Source organism: Bos mutus, chromosome 8 (genome assembly GCF_027580195.1).
Source record: "Bos mutus isolate GX-2022 chromosome 8, NWIPB_WYAK_1.1, whole genome shotgun sequence".
In the NCBI taxonomy this organism is placed as follows: domain Eukaryota; kingdom Metazoa; phylum Chordata; class Mammalia; order Artiodactyla; family Bovidae; genus Bos; species Bos mutus.
In genome coordinates, this window is record NC_091624.1 from 909,236 (window position 1) to 924,562 (window position 15,327).

Genomic DNA, 15,327 nt, shown 5'->3' on the forward strand with positions numbered 1-15,327 from the left:
TGGTGTCACCGTCACCGGGCCCCCAGTGAGCACGCGCAGGGACCGACCCCTCGGCCCGACCAAGCTCCTCCCACCCCGGGACGCGGGGAAGCCCCGGATGAAGGCGCACCTGCCGGGCTCAGGAAGCCACCTCCTTCTGGCAGAGCCCGCGCCGGGCACTTCCACGGCCAGGCCCCACAGGACAGGTGTGCCTGACTGTCCGCCGAGAGGCCAGGCAGAAAGATGCTCGGGTGTCGGCCCACGTGGTCTCCATGGCGACCTCTCCACTAGCCGAGGGCGGAGCCGAAGCAAAGGGCCCCTGTCTTCTCGCGGACACCTGCGTTCACGCACCATGGTCTGCATCTACGACGTCCGGAAACATCACTCTTCTGTTTTCAACCGTTTTAAAAAATGCAAGAGGCCTCCCTGGTGGCTCGGTGGTGAAGAGTCCACCTGCCAAGGCTGGAGACACGAGTTCAGTCCCTGGTCGGGAGAAGCCCGCGCACCACGACTCCTGCGCCTGCGCTCCAGATTCTGGGAGACGCAAACGCTGAAGCAAGGACGCCCTGGACCACCGCCCTCCGCAAGGAGAGTCGCCACCGCAGCGAGAGGTCCGCACACCGCAACTAAAGACCCAGCACAGCCAAAAACAAGTCAATTAATTTATTTTTAAAAAACGTGCAATGCAAGGTTCACAGGACAGTGAAAGGGCCGGCCAGCCACGGGCGCGCGGTCTGGAGGGGGTGTGGTGACGGCCCAGGAGATGAACCTCACTGTCGGGACCTGTTCTCAGGCCTCGTGCAAACGCTAATCCTAACCCGCCCCGGCCCCGCCTCACAAAGGAACAGAACGCGTCTGCTGGTTCACGCACGCCAGTCCTCTGGGTTTCGCCCAAGCTTCTCCCACGACTGTTTAAAAATGAAATCAGTATTTCTTCTGTTTTCCAGACCCAAACTGGCCGGCGCCGTCTACCAGAGACTTTCCCAGGGCCGAGTCTTCGCGTCCCAGGAAGCCCCCGGAGCAGGGTGAAGCCGAGGACAGCGTGTGATCAGGGTAAGGGCCCCCCCGCCCGTCTCCCGCGCACATGGCGCGCCGGAGCAGCGGCCTGGACGACCGTGAAATCCGGGCTGCCCAGCTCAGCGAGTCAGAGCAAACACGGCGGCCCGACCTCCTCCTGATTAGCAACAGCCCAGCGAGCAGCGCGCACGGCTGGTTCACAGCAGAGCCGCGCCAGGTCCGCCCAGGCGTGGGAAGCGGACTCCGCTCTGCCTCTGCCGGGGCGGAGGGTCCTCCTGCCTCGAAAACAGGGGCGGGCGGGCGTCTCCCCGAGGGAGGAGCCCGCCGTGGCGCCCTGCAGAGTCTGGGGCTTCCGCTTGGGCCTGTGGAAGCCCGAGTCTGCGGGGCTGAAGACGCGGGGCTGGGTGCGGGCCTCGGGGCCCTCCTGGGCTGCTGGCGGGACTGTGTGGTTTCAGCGCCCGAGGAGCCCTGTCCAGAGGCTCATCCAGGCCTCGCGTGGGAGTCGGGAGGAGTCTGTGAGCAGGTGTGCACACGTGTGTCCACGGACATGCCCCCGACAGCCAGGCTGAGGGGGTTCCCTGGTGTCCCAGTCTGGCAGCAGGCGGGGTCACAGGGGAAGCCCAGGCATCCAGGTCCGAATCTCCGCCCTGCTCTCTGCTGGACCAAGCCTTGACCTCTCCCATCCGCAGTTTGCTCATCACTGAGGATGGGGACGGGGGCCACACCACTCCCGTGAGACTGGGGCCAGCAAAGCGCGAGACTGGCCGCTGACCTGACGGGGAGGATGGGGGCCGAGGGAGGGGGCACAGGTCACAGGGATGCCCGCGGACAGGGACAGGCCACGCCTGCTGCACGTAGGGGAGCCTGCATCTCACACTCAGAGGAGAGGCGCAGAGAAGGGAGTTCACTGGCCTGAAACCAAACGGCCCAACCAGGCAGCCCAGGAGGGCATCAGGCCTCATCCTCCACGCTGACCACGTGTCCCTAAGACCCCGCTTCCTGGCCCAGCCTGTCAGCCCCCAGCAATGCAACCTGACCCCATCAGCATGTGTGTGCATGTGTGTGTGGGGAGAGACTGGGACTGACTGACCACCGCTAAGGGCAGACTTATTGTGGAGTGAGGCCGGCAGGTCCACAATCTGCAGGCAGGCCGGGGGGCTGGACATGCGGGGAAGGGCCACTGTCTGCCCCCAGGCCCAGCTTGCGTCTCTTCCCCGAAGTCCTTCAGCTCTCGGGAGGAGGCCCCCCTGTGCTGTGGAGGGCACCCCAGGTCTCTCAAAGGTCCTGACGTACATATCCATCTCCTCTAAAAGCATTTTCACAGAAACCTCTAGGATAACACTCGACCCAGCATCTGGGGACTGTGTCCCGGCAGGATGACCCAGAACACTAAGCAGCACAGGCACCCAGGCGTGAGACACAGCCTGCTGGCTACGGCAGGCGCCGTCACTCACACAAGGGAACCGGTGAGGTTGTTCCCACAGAGACAGCCAGACGCGCCTTTGAGTTCAGCAAAGTAAACGGGTCCATCGTGTTATCCTGCCGGACGCTCACCCGACACTTGGCTGACCAGCAAGCGGACAGTCACGGGCCCCTGCACAGACCAGGCCCGGGAAGGGAATCTCTGGTTCCACCACACAGGCTGACCTTGCCTGCTATTGCAGTTAACACCACAGAGGAAACGGACCAAACACGCAATCAACAAGTCCTGGCACCAATCAGTTACCCTCCACCCAGAGCCTTCGGGAACATCTCACCCAGGCGGCTTCCTGCACACACAGAACTTAAGTCTTCAGGAAAACAGGACACGCAACCCCAGACAATTACTGAATGAGAACACACTCTAGGGAGCAAATGTGTCATCTCATCAATCAGAAAATAGCACAGGAAAACAGAAGAGTGGAGCTAAATAAACCCAAGAGGGCTGACAAGGGCTGGGTCTGCAGTGAGTCGTCAGGAGGGGCTCTGAAGGAGGGGCATGCAAAGGAGCCCTGTGACGGACACAGAGTTCGGCCCCAGGCGAGGCGGTCCCTCCTGGAGCCTGGCTCCAGTCTCAGCCGGGGGCCTCCAGACTCACCGGGGGACCTCCAGTCTCACCTGGGGACCCTCCAGCCTCAGGGAACCCTCCAGACTCACTCAGGGGACCTCCAGTCTCAGTCGGGGACCCTCCAGACTCACTCAGGGGACCTTTAGTCTCAGCCTGGGGACCCTCCAGCTTCAGGGGACCCTCCAGACTCACTCAGGGGACCTCCAGTCTCAGCTGGGGACCCTCCAGTCTTGCTCCAGGGACCACGACGCCAGCCTGACCCACAGTGCTGGCGTCTCCTTGCAGGAATGCTGGCCTAGTCCTCCCAGTGCATGATGTTCAGACTTCTCACGGTCTCAAAGTCCTTCTCAGTGAGAAATCGAGAAGCTTTACTGCAGTGCCAACTGTATACAAAGAACTGGGTTATCTCAGCACCAGGATCCTGAAAAGAACGGAGAAAAGAATCACTCTGATCATTTCCTGTTGGGTTTCCTTCTCCCCAGACCTAGTTGAGCAAGGCCACCAGACACAGAGCTCTGAGAAACTGCAGAAAATGAGAATAGGGCTTCTCTCGGGCTAAGGAAAATAACGAGGAAGCTGGACTTTAAAATCAGTGCATCCGAATTTAGGAGGAAAGAGACCTGGGTCTAAGATCTCTTCCCTGGCTGTCTCCTTTCTATAGCCTTCCGCTGGGCTTCCAATCCCACCCATGAACCAGGGGGAGTGGGGGTGGAGAGGGGAAGGACCGGGGACAGATCTGCATTGAGATAGAGGAGCAATGACTACAACACGGAGCGTGTCTCACGGCAGTGGGGTCTACTCAGCTCAGCACGCGTGCCTGATACTCACCAAGGACACCAAAGTGTTGGGGGGCGGTGGAGGGACAGACACACAGGCGGATGGATGGATGGATGGATGGAAGGGCAGATGGATGAATGGACGGACAGATGGAGCAACACAGGCACTGACCCGAGAAAATGACACAACACAATGACACGCACAAGAAAACACACACTCAGGATTAACAATGGGCCCCATGAGCCGCGCCAGTGCAAGCATCCCACATATCGGAATAAGTAACAATGATGACTAACTGCATCCACTTTAACTGCTATTTTTAAAAGTTAAAAAGCTGCTCAGCTGGAATTTTAGAAATACCATCCACTGCAGGAAGTGACAAGTCTAATCCGGGCTCTTCCCCTAAAGGAAGCTGCAACCAGGAAGAGAAACATAAATTCACTAGTGCTGCAAATAAGGCAGCCCGCGTTCCCGGGGGAAAGCTCACTCTCCTGCATCAGTCCTGTCTCTGCATAAAGGTTACTCCCGCCCAAGCGCTGTGCCTGGTCTCCCTTTTGCCCACGAAAAGGGAAAACAGCAATCCAAACAGCGCAGAGGCAAAATCTCCCCATCTCTACCAACAACAGGCTTTCCTTTGTTCAAAGTAACTGAATTTTCATTCACATCGTTACTTCTCAGCAAATACATCAGAGCTGTGCAGAAAAGACATTTTAGGAAAGTGGGGAAGCTCAGGAACTCACAATCACAGAGGGCTTCCTGGTTCCAGGACCAGGAGAGGCACCCTCCACCTGCTGTCTCACAAGGGGGCTGTAGGTGCCTCTTAAACATTTGGGTTTGGCCCCTCAGAGAAAGCTGCCTGTGTAAAACGCACAGGAAACTAGCCTAGCAGTATTTCCTGTCTGCATCACACGTGTCTGCTCCAGTTAAAGGCAGGGCCCACGATAACTAGCTAGCTCTGCGCGAGCCCCAGCATCCCAGCTCTCTCCCCAGAACTCCCAGGGCACAGTCACCTTCCTGTCTTAGGGAAATGAACCCAGATGTGACCAGAACAATGGCTCTCACGGCAGAGGATCCACCGTGCAGGCTGTGTCAGGAGATGCAGGTGCATCCCATTCTCCACGCCCAGGACGCCCGTGCAGGTGTGGACCTGCCTTCCAGAGAGTGCGCATGCGGAAAGCTGGGATAAGACCCTGCAGGGTTGGGCCACGCCCACAGGCCACGCCCCACGTCAGAGGCCCTGTGACCACACGCCACGCCCCCAACTACACCCCTGTAGGCCACACCCACATGCCACGCCCCGAAGGCCACGCCCCCCCGAAGACCACGCCCTGCGGGCCACACACCACAGATCACTCCCCACAGGCCAGGGCCCCAGGCCACATCTTGCAAGGCCGCAGGACTAGCCGAGCTGTCCCTGCCCCCCCGCGTGGGTCCGTCCCCCCAAACTTGGCCTCCGTCATTAAAACCGTGGCTCTTCTAGCTCCCTCTCCCTGCCCAGGAGACCAAACCAAAGGCAGCCGTGTCCATGTCCACGCCCAGCACCTGGCCTGCAATACCTCCACCCTGAAGGGTCCTCCTGGCATGTCTCAGAGAAAAATTAAATTTAATGACTCTGAACTTGATGGAACCTCAAAGGCAAGATACTTTCTCCCCTGAGAGGGTCAGGTGGGGACTGCAGGAGTCCTGTACTGGCTGTTCCTAACCGACCACATAAGCCCTGACACCCTGACCCCTAGGAGGGCCTGGAGGCGCGAGGGGGACTTTGCCTGGCAGGCAGCAGGTCCCCAGGCCTTGAGGTCACAGTGCCTCCACCTGGAGCATGGAGAACACTGTGTGCCCGTCGTCCCCAGACTCCCGCCTTGAGAAGGTCCCCACTTGCTGAAGCCCACCTGTGCGCCCACCCATCTTCGAGCAACCCTATCGTCAGGGAGCTCAGAGATGAGACGTGAGCTAGTGTCCTTTTCAGGGTCTATCTGGTGCCGTGTTGCTTGCATTTTTGTGCCCTTTGTGGGTGACTCTGCTGTTTAAAACCTCCCCCATCATAGTGCTGAAGGACATCTGGTCACGGAGAAACGCTGTGTAGGGGATGCGCCTCCTCCAGGCACAAGCTGTGTGCTCTGTCCTGAGCCCCATCCATGCTGATGCGTCAACAACAGATGCTCAACAGGCGTCTGAAAAAGGAAGCTCATGAAACCACAGATCAAGTGGTGACCACGCTGTGACCAGGGCCTGGCTGGACCCTGACCCTGCATCTGCTGGAGCAAGGTTTCCTGGTGGCTAACTCTCACAATTCCAAGAATGACGAGAATCAACCTGAAACTCTCCCAGCTCCTCCCTCCGCACATCTCAGGGCCCTGAGGTGACCAACAGCCCAGCAGGAACGCCCAACCTCGGGCCAGAGACCTCAGACCCCGCAAGAGACACGCCACAGCCGGGGCGGCCGAGACCCAACGTGAGGCAGGGAGCCCAGGGAAGGGCACAGCTCTCGGGATGTGCTGAGACCAAAGCCTCCGGAGAGAGAACCAGTGATGGTCGTCAAAGCAGGGCTATGGGCGAGGAGACACGCGTGTGCACACCGCGTCTCCAAGGTCAGTGTGAGAGGCACCCTGGAGACCACGCTCCCCACCAGGTGCCACGGGAACCTCCTCCCTCCACAGACACGTGCTTGGCCTGGCATCAACTTGTTGGTTCAGTGGGAGATGAGCCATGGTGCAAACAGGGGACACCTGTCCTCGCGGAAACATGGACTGTGTCCAGGGAGGAGCTGGAGCAGGAGAAGCCCATAACATGCAGACCAAGCAGGTTATACATGTGCCCCGAAGTCAGCAGATTACACACGTGCCCCAAAGTCACGGAAACATGGACTGTGTCCAGGGAGGGGCTGGAGCAGGAGAAGCCCATAACATGCAGACCAAGCAGGTTATACATGTGCCCCGAAGTCAGCAGATTACACACGTGCCCCAAAGTCACGGAAACATGGACTGTGTCCAGGGAGGGGCTGGAGCAGGAGAAGCCCATAACATGCAGACCAAGCAGGTTATACACGTGCCCCGAAGTCAGCAGATTCACAGCCCAAAGGAGATAACATGGACTGAGGCCTGCAGATGACACAGGAGCCCCAGAGGCATGCAGATGACACTACGTGCCCTCAGCAGGAGTCAGGCCTCAGATGACACACACGTGCCCCAGAGGCAGCAGATGACACTCGTGCCCTGAAGTCATCAGATTACACACGTGCCCCAGAGTCAGCAGATTACACACGTGCCCCGAAGTCAGCAGGGAGATAACCCACGAGGCCTGCAGATTACACACGTGCCCCAGAGGCAGCAGATTACACACGTGCCCTGAAGTCAGCAGATTACACACGTGCCCCAGAGTCAGCAGATTACACACGTGCCCCGAAGTCATCAGATTACACACATGCCCTGAAGTCAGCAGGAAGATAACCCACGAGGCACACAGAGGCCTTCTGAGGTAGGTGTGCAGCAGCAGAAGAGTGGAAACAAAGAAATGACCTGCAGAAAGAATTTGATTCAATAAAGTTGGCAATTCCAAAAAATAAATACTGAGTGGCCATTAACAAGGACAGTGCAGACCTCTAATTACTGCAGACACAGGGCCACCGCATGCAGTGGGCGTGGACAGCTGGACACAGATCCCCATCTGATGTCGGCAGGCAGATGGCCAGTAGGTGGGGGAGCAGATACAGAGATGGATACGCAGAAGGAGAGACGACGACATGCAGACAGAGAAACAGGCCCACAGACGCACAGACGACAGGTGACCCAAGAACAGAGCTGCAGGTGTGGACAGATGCACAGACACCCCGTGACTTCCTGTCCGTGTACACTCACACGACTGCTCGTGTATCTGAAGGGAGCCCAACAGGCTAATACTTTTCTCAAATAATAGGGGAGTCATTTATTTTGGTGTTTCTGTCTGTATGTTCACGTTTTTCTGCCATGAACACGTGTAGCTCACATAAAAGTATTCAAAAGCACCTAGTAAAGGGAAAGTAAACAGGAGGAGTGAGGGCAGCTCTCACAACTCTTGTTGTCACCTCCTGGGGGGACAGGGTACCCCCAACCTGGCTGGTAACCGCTGTGCCTCCAGCCAACCTCCACCCGCATGGACAGCAGGCCCTGAGAGAAGGCGGCCAGCGAGCTTCCAAGGACCCCGACCGCTCGCACACTGCGCCTCCGGGCAGAGGGCAGGGCGCACCCACGGGCACCGTCAGACTGGTGTCCAGTGGCGGGAGATGCCGCTGGCATCCTGGGCAACAACCTCAGAAACATGGCTGATTCCTGGAGCCCAGAGGTGGAGGATCCACCCTGAGGATGGGGGATCCCCCATTTCCACCCGTCAGCCCCTTTACTGCCTCTCCTGTTGCCCCTGGAACTACCCAGGACCCACACCAACCCACTGCCTCATCCTGGGAGGAAACCCTGGGTCCGGGACTTGGCGTCCAAGCAATCCAGCCATGATCTATGGGTCACAGCGCTGAGGCTGTTCACCACCTGCCATGATGGTTACACGGGGCAACTCAGAGATGTACAAAACCCTTGTCAGAAGAAGGAAATTAAAGCTTTTAACCACCTGATGCAAAGATCTGACTCACTGGAAAAGACCCTGATGCTGGCAAAGTTTGAGGGCAGGAGGAGAAGGGGGTGATGGAGGATGGGATGGTTGGAAGGCATCACCGACTGAGTGGACATGAATTTAAGCAAACTCTGGGAGCTGGTGAAAGACAGGGAAGCCTGGCGTGCTGTAACCCATGAGGTCGCAGAGTCGGACATGACTGAACACCTGAACAACCACCACCTCTGTTAACCCGTGATGGTGTCCACTGCAGCCCACAGCAGGGTCTAAGCCAAGGGGGACAGAGGAGGAAGCATCAGATGACCGAGGGCACGGAGAGCAATCTCTCTGTTCCCCAAGTGAGGGAGCCAGGGGCCCCCCATGAGGCACGGCGCCCGGAGAGGAGAATGCGGCGAGGGCAGCAGCCAGAAGCCGCTGTCCAGCCCGGGCTCGAGGGAAGTGGGAGGTGCCCCAGAGGCTGGGTCCTCCCGGGCACAGAGGCCCCGAACAGCAGCCCCAGAGCGTGCGCACCAGGTGCGGAGGGCACCCAGAGCCCACTGGGCAACCGTGATGAGTCCCGAGGGCAGCTGAAGCCCTGGCCCCTCACCGTCATCGCCCGCCTGCCCTGGCCCACCCCTGTCCCCCGGCTCAGCCTAGAGCCACAGATCCGGGGTGGACAGGCCTGGGTCCTGGGTTGCTGGTAGAGCGCTGCTGCCTTAAAGGGCCAGACAGGAAAGGCATTGCTGTGTCACAACCATGCAAGTCTGCCTTTCTAGCTAGAGGGGTGGTGGACACCCCAGGCCACTGTCCATGGGCGGGCTCTGCAGACCTGGGCGGAGGTGAGTCCCCAGCGAGAGGCCTGGTGGGAGAGGCAGGTTTAATCCCCCAAGATCCTGCACCTGCTCATCGGCCCCGGGCTGAGGCCCCGCCCAGCACGACAGCACCCACAGGCAGATTGGGACAGCGGGGCTGAGTGACTCTCAGTTTTATAAACTCTAGACTTGGGCCTGTGGATGCATTATCTGATTACTTGCTTTGTAGGACACGGGTGCGGAAACATTTAATGAAGGTTTTTACGAAATTACAAAAAGCAACAGGGAGTTCTGAAAAAGGTGGGCGAACAGGGCCCAGACTCACTCTCTGTCTGAAACAGCCAAAGAGCCGACAAAATACACAAAACGACAGTTTTTGAGATGCCGTGTGTCGGTCAGCAACGCATAGGGTCCCGACAGCAAAGCACAGGGTCCCAACGGCAACACACAGAGTCCTGACGGCCGGTCAGCCATGCGCAGGGTCCCGACGGCGTAAGCACAGGAGGCGAGCCCAGAACCGGCCCGCGTCGCCGCCGGGAGAGGAGGCACGCTGTCTGCGGAGAACCCGGACTCCGGGACACGGAGGTCCAGGGGCAGACACCAGGAACCCGGGGCTTCGAGCGTGCAGATGGTAAAACCAGAGCAGAGAGCAGCAGAAAGAGAACAGAAAACCCAAAGAGGAAAAAGCAGTGAATCCAAAAGCTGGGTTTTGGCAAAGATCGATGCAACTGAAAAACCTCTAGGCAGACTGATCAGGACAAAAACACATTTCTGACTTTGGGAACGAGACCTGATCCCTACAGACCCTCAGTGTTGAGACGATGATGAGGACCAACTTTCCCGCGTGACGTGGCCAAGCTCCCCGCTCCCTAGGCTCACCGGGGAAGGAACAGCCCTCACAGGCCTGTGTTTACTGAAGAATCTGAAGTCACGGTTTAAAACCCTCCCACAAAGCCACGGCGAATGCAGCCGGGGGCTTCCCTGGGAAGCAGGACCAGACGTCTAAGCACCGCTAAGCCCCTCCACTCACCCGAGCTCTCCCCAGAGCCCGACGGGAGCCGTGCCCTGCACTCCCTCTGCGATATGCAAACCAGACAAAGACATTCCAGGAAAGGAAAACAAAGCCCGAGTCCCTGGTGAACAGACGCAGGCGTGTCCAGCCGCTGGGGGGACGTGGGGGCGGGGCGCAGAGGCTCGTTATCCCGATTGTGGCGATGGCTGCAGAGCGCTGATCCCTGGGTGCGCACCCCCAGCACAAGCGGCTGCTTGCGGCCGGATCACCAGGAGGCTTTTCCCTTTCCAAGTGAAAATTCACCCAGACAGCAGTCAGAAAGGGGGCCATCGTCACCGGCTAAGCTTCCACCGTGGACTTACCAGTGAGCCAGGGGGCTGCCTGTGCGCCTCCGAGCTCCGCGGGCTCCCACCCCACCCACAACCTGGTTCCGGCTCCCCCAGGGCTGAGCATCCAGACGCCACCCCTCTCCTAACAGAGCTGGTCACCCAGCGGCCACCAGACCGGGACAAGCCCCCATCAACACAGGCGTCTGAAGGACATCAGGCAAGGGCAAGGAGAGCCTGGGGACACAGTGTCCACCCAGGGTCTTTGGGGAAAGTTCTTCAGGTCGGCGTCTCCTCCTCCCTACCCCTGAGGGAGCTGAAAAGCAAAGGGGAAGACGCAACAGTGTCCAGAATAGAGGAACTAATCAAATCTGCAGGGTTAACTGACCCTGTGTCTGAGCCGGGAAGGGGAGCCGAGAATTAAGTCCTGAAACAACTGACACATTCTTACCTAAACTTTTTGCCGGTTTTGATTCAGTCACGTGAGTAATTGTTGGACTGAACTACCTCGGGGCTTCCCTGTATTGTCTGCGGACAGGTGGCATCTGACCAAGAGAGGGACAAGTGTGATTTCTGTCTTTCCACATTAACTCCAAATAAAAGGTTAAATTAAATAAAATTAAATATCAAAAGGCAGAGACACCACCTTGCCAGCAAAGGTTCATCTAGTCAAGGCTATGGTTTTTCCAGCAGTCATGTACAGATGTGAGAGTTGGACTATAAAGAAAGCTGAGTGCCGAAGAACTGATGCTTTTGAACTGTGCTGTTGGAGAAGACTCTTGAGAGCCCCTTGGACTGCAAGGAGGTCCAACCAGTCCATTCTGAAGGAGATCAGTCCTGGGTGTTCACTGGAAGGACTGATGCTGAAGCTGAAACTCCAATACTTTGGCCACCTGATGCGAAAATCCGTCTCACTGGAAAAGACCCTGATGCTGGGAGAGACTGAAGGCAGGAGAAGGGATGTCAGAGGCTGAGATGGCTGGATGGCATCACCGACTCAACGGACTGGAGTCTGAGTGAACTCCGGGCGTTGGTGATGGACAGGGAAGCCTGGTGTGCTGCAGTCCATGGAGTTGCAAAGACTCGGACACAACTGAGTGACTGAACAGCAACAAAAGAAACGCGAATCCCTGGACTCACGAACTTAGAAAGGTCATGAGTTAGCGATGATGCTGCTTTAAAAGCATTCTCTCACCCACTGACAGGCGACACGTGGTGTGTGGTTACCAGTCCACGTCCAAGGAGGAGCCCCAGGGAGCTGTCAGCCGCAGAGACACACGGTAGCCCACGGGGAGCCCCGCGTGGCCCCGAAGCGGCGAGCCCAGCACTGCCCACTGCTTTTAGATGGGATCCAGCCCAAACTGCGTTTTCTTGTGTACTCCAAAGCTACGACACTGTCACAGTTAAAATGCTCGTTAAGCCTGGACGCTAAGCTGGGCGACCTGACACGCGGGCGCTGGAGGCCCCAGCACCTCCCCGGGAGCACGCAGGGAAGGGCGGGGGACCAGGCTGACCGGAGCTGGGGCGACCTGCTAGCTCTGCCCGGGGCCGCGGCCCCCAGGCCTTCACCACGGCATCCACCACAGCGTGCTCCTGTGACCAGCGCCCGGAAGAGCCCGTCTGGCCAGTGGGAATAAGCACATGGGCGAGGGCTGGCCAGTGGGAATTGGCACATGGGCGAGGGCCTTCCAACTTTCACCCAGTTTTTCAACCTGATGAGAAGCAGCTCTGGAGACGGGGATCCTATGTCTGTTCTGCTGACACTTGAATTTGTCACCTGGAACGTGTGCGCAGAGGCTCTGTGCAGCCGCCGCCTCTCGAACAAGAGGCCCGCGTTCCCCGGGCAGGGACCCGCCCCCCTCCAGCCCTGGCGTTGCCGGGTGGGGCAGAGCCTTCCTGGGCCCCGCCTGCCACCGCGGGGGTCCGGGGGGCACACACGCATGTGTTGGCACAGTCCCCAGGCCCCTGCTTGTGAGCGAGGCTCGTCCCCTTCGCTGAGGCCTCCAGGGAGGAGGCCAGGGTGTCGCCAGGCAGAGAGGCTGAGTCACAGGACGGAGCGAGGGGCCCGGGAGCACAGGGGGCAGAAGAAGCCACGAGTCCTGGCATCTGGAACCTGGACGAGGCCAGAGCTGCCTCTGGTTCCAGGGTCAGCAGCCTGTGCGGTGCTGTCTTTTTACAACTATTTCCTGACCCATTAACGACACAAAGGAGGGGGGCTTCCTACCGCCTGCCGGCTGCAGCTTCCCAAGGCGCATCTGCCAAAGTCAAGCTGTGTCCCAGCTGAGCAGGGACCCAGGTCCTGCTCCCCACCTGCGGTGTCTCGGGCCCCCTGGAAGCTTCCTCAGTGCCTGAGGTCTTCCCTCTGCCCACAGTGGGCTGGGCGTCCGCGGAGCTGAGGGCTCTGGATACCGCAGGGCTGTTAGTGGTGGGAGGAGGTACTTGGTCCGCCACCATTTTGGAAAAATAAACCACCAGCATGCATGTACTTAAAAAATGTTCCTATGGTGCTTTTGAAGCGCATTTGAGCTGTACTGGTAAAAGCTCTGACTTCATCCAGCAGGCCGTCTAAAGCAGGAATCCGTTTCAGGTGAGCCTCAGGCTGCAGTCAAGGTCCCGGCTGGCATGGGTGTCCTGCAGGAACCACGGCCCCAGTCACGGCTGCTCACATCTGCTGACTGGGTCCATCACCCACCCCGCCGGGGAGGAGAGGCCAGCCCAGCCCGGGGCCAAGTGCATCCTCAGGTCAGCAGAGAGAGAGGGAGCTCCCCAAGCCCCAGGAAGACAGGAGACGGGGCAGGTCAGCAGTTCCCTGCTGGAGACCCCAGGCCCCTCCTGACCTGACGGGAGCCCCCCCTCCTCCCTCCTGCCACCTGTTGGCAGAGACCTCAGCACCCTGCACAGAGGAGCTCGTAAGAAACTGGGTTCTCCCATCAGCCAGGTCCAGTGCGGGGCCAAAAGGAAGGCAGGGGCCCGACCCATGCTGGGGGCCCCACCAGTACCTTCTCCGAGTGTGGAGAAGGCGCAGACCATGGGTGCCCCCGGCCTCCTGCAGTCCCCCTGGCCAGGCGCACCTGAGTGGTCACCCTCATCACAGGGCTGCGGGGCCTCCCTCCCTGGTGCCCTCGTGGACCAGGGACCCCGCAAGGTGGGGGCTGGAACACGGCTCGGGCCCAGACAGAGAGGCCATCAGAAGCAGGCGGAAGTGGGGCCAGCTGTTTGGTTGGCGGCCTGACCCCGGGGAGGCACTCTCACCAGCCCCCTGCCTGCTGTGGGCCAGGCTGCACTCCCCCAGCCCACGTCCCCAGGCCCCCTCCAACCAGGGCTTCCTGTCACGTGGACGGTGGCTTTGGAGTGGCCTGGACTATGGGATGGGGGTGATTCCCATGACCTCGCAGAGGAGGCGACAAGAACAGATCAGAAGGGGGGTGAGGGGCAGAGGGAGACTCGTGAGGCAGCAGGTATAGAAGGGGATCCCCCAAAGGCCCGGGCCGAGGGGAGGAGAAAGTGGGCAGAGTGAGGATGCCACCGTGCATGTTTGTCACCAGCTGTTAATCCCCACCGTGATGAGCAGAGTGAAACACTCAAAAGTATTTGAAATATTCAGTCGAGCTGAGCGTATGACACCCGGTGCCGAAGGGCTCCGAAACGCTGCGGCGCCAGAGCGCGGGGACCCCAGACGGCGGGGTGGCCAGGATCCCTCTTCTACGGTTCCCAGTCAAACTAGAATCACATGCTTTGGACCAGGGTCTGCTCTCAGACCAGGATTTCTAACCCCCAACCACGAAGCAGAACGATCCTCTCTAGGGCCCCACACAGGCACACCCCTGAGACACCATGATGGGGGGACAAGTCTGATGCTCCTGGTGATTCTCAGTCAGTCTTTCCGGGGGTGCTGAGGGGACGGGGGAGAGGAGAGAGTCCTGAAAGCTAAGGGATAAGCGATGGTTGAACAGGCCAACGGGCTCCGGGGCCAAAGTCTTCCCTTACCCTCACATCCTTTCAGTCCCCAGTTGTTCCCAGATCATACTTTGGATGGAGAAGCACAGCAGCCGCAGGAGAGCAGAGCCCTGGGAGAGGAGCTCAGAGCGAGCACGGGCTACCTCTGCACAGGCGGAGCCGGTGACGTCACTGCGTCCCAACGAGCAGCCCCCCAAGAAGGCTCCAGACTGGACCCCAGACCCCAGAGCAACACCCCTCCCCAGCGGGCCTTCCCGCCAGGATCGGCTCCTCCATGAGACCCCACCCACCACCACTGTCTCCCTCTGGGCTCGCAGTCCCAGACCCCCAGCTGAACCCTTCACAAAGGACTCAGTTCTCCCGCGTCCCAGGTCTACACTGGCACGGATGGGAGCCTCCTCCCCAGGTGCCTGTGTCTACACAGCTGTAAGACAGGTGTGTGTTCACACCACAATTCTCCAGGCTGGAATACTGGAGTGGGTAGCCTATCCCTTCTCCAGGGGATCTTCCCAACACAGGGATATAACCTGGGTCTCCAACGTTGCGGGTAAATTCTTTACCAGCTTAGCCACAAGGGAAGCCCAATTTAGGATTTCCTGGTGGCTCAGACAGTAAAGAGTCCGCCTGCAATGCTGGAGACCAGGGTTCAATCCCTGGTCAGGAAGATGGAACGAATTGACAACCATGAAACTCCCGAGGTTCTGTGGAGAATCTCACCGCCCGCAGGACGCTGGTGGGCCCATTCTGGCTCTACCACAGTCATCTTTTAAAAATACTGTCTTTTTAAAAAAGCAATTAAGACGTGAGGGCAAAGCACAGTAC

The 15,327-nt window shown here is 59.0% G+C and overlaps 1 protein-coding gene across 3 annotated transcripts in view; it reads right to left on the reverse strand.

Moving 5' to 3' along the window:
* Positions 1-15,327, reverse strand: part of PXDN (peroxidasin) — a 65,373-nt gene that overhangs the window by 48,485 nt on the left and 1,561 nt on the right. The gene's annotated exons all lie outside the window — the stretch shown is intronic.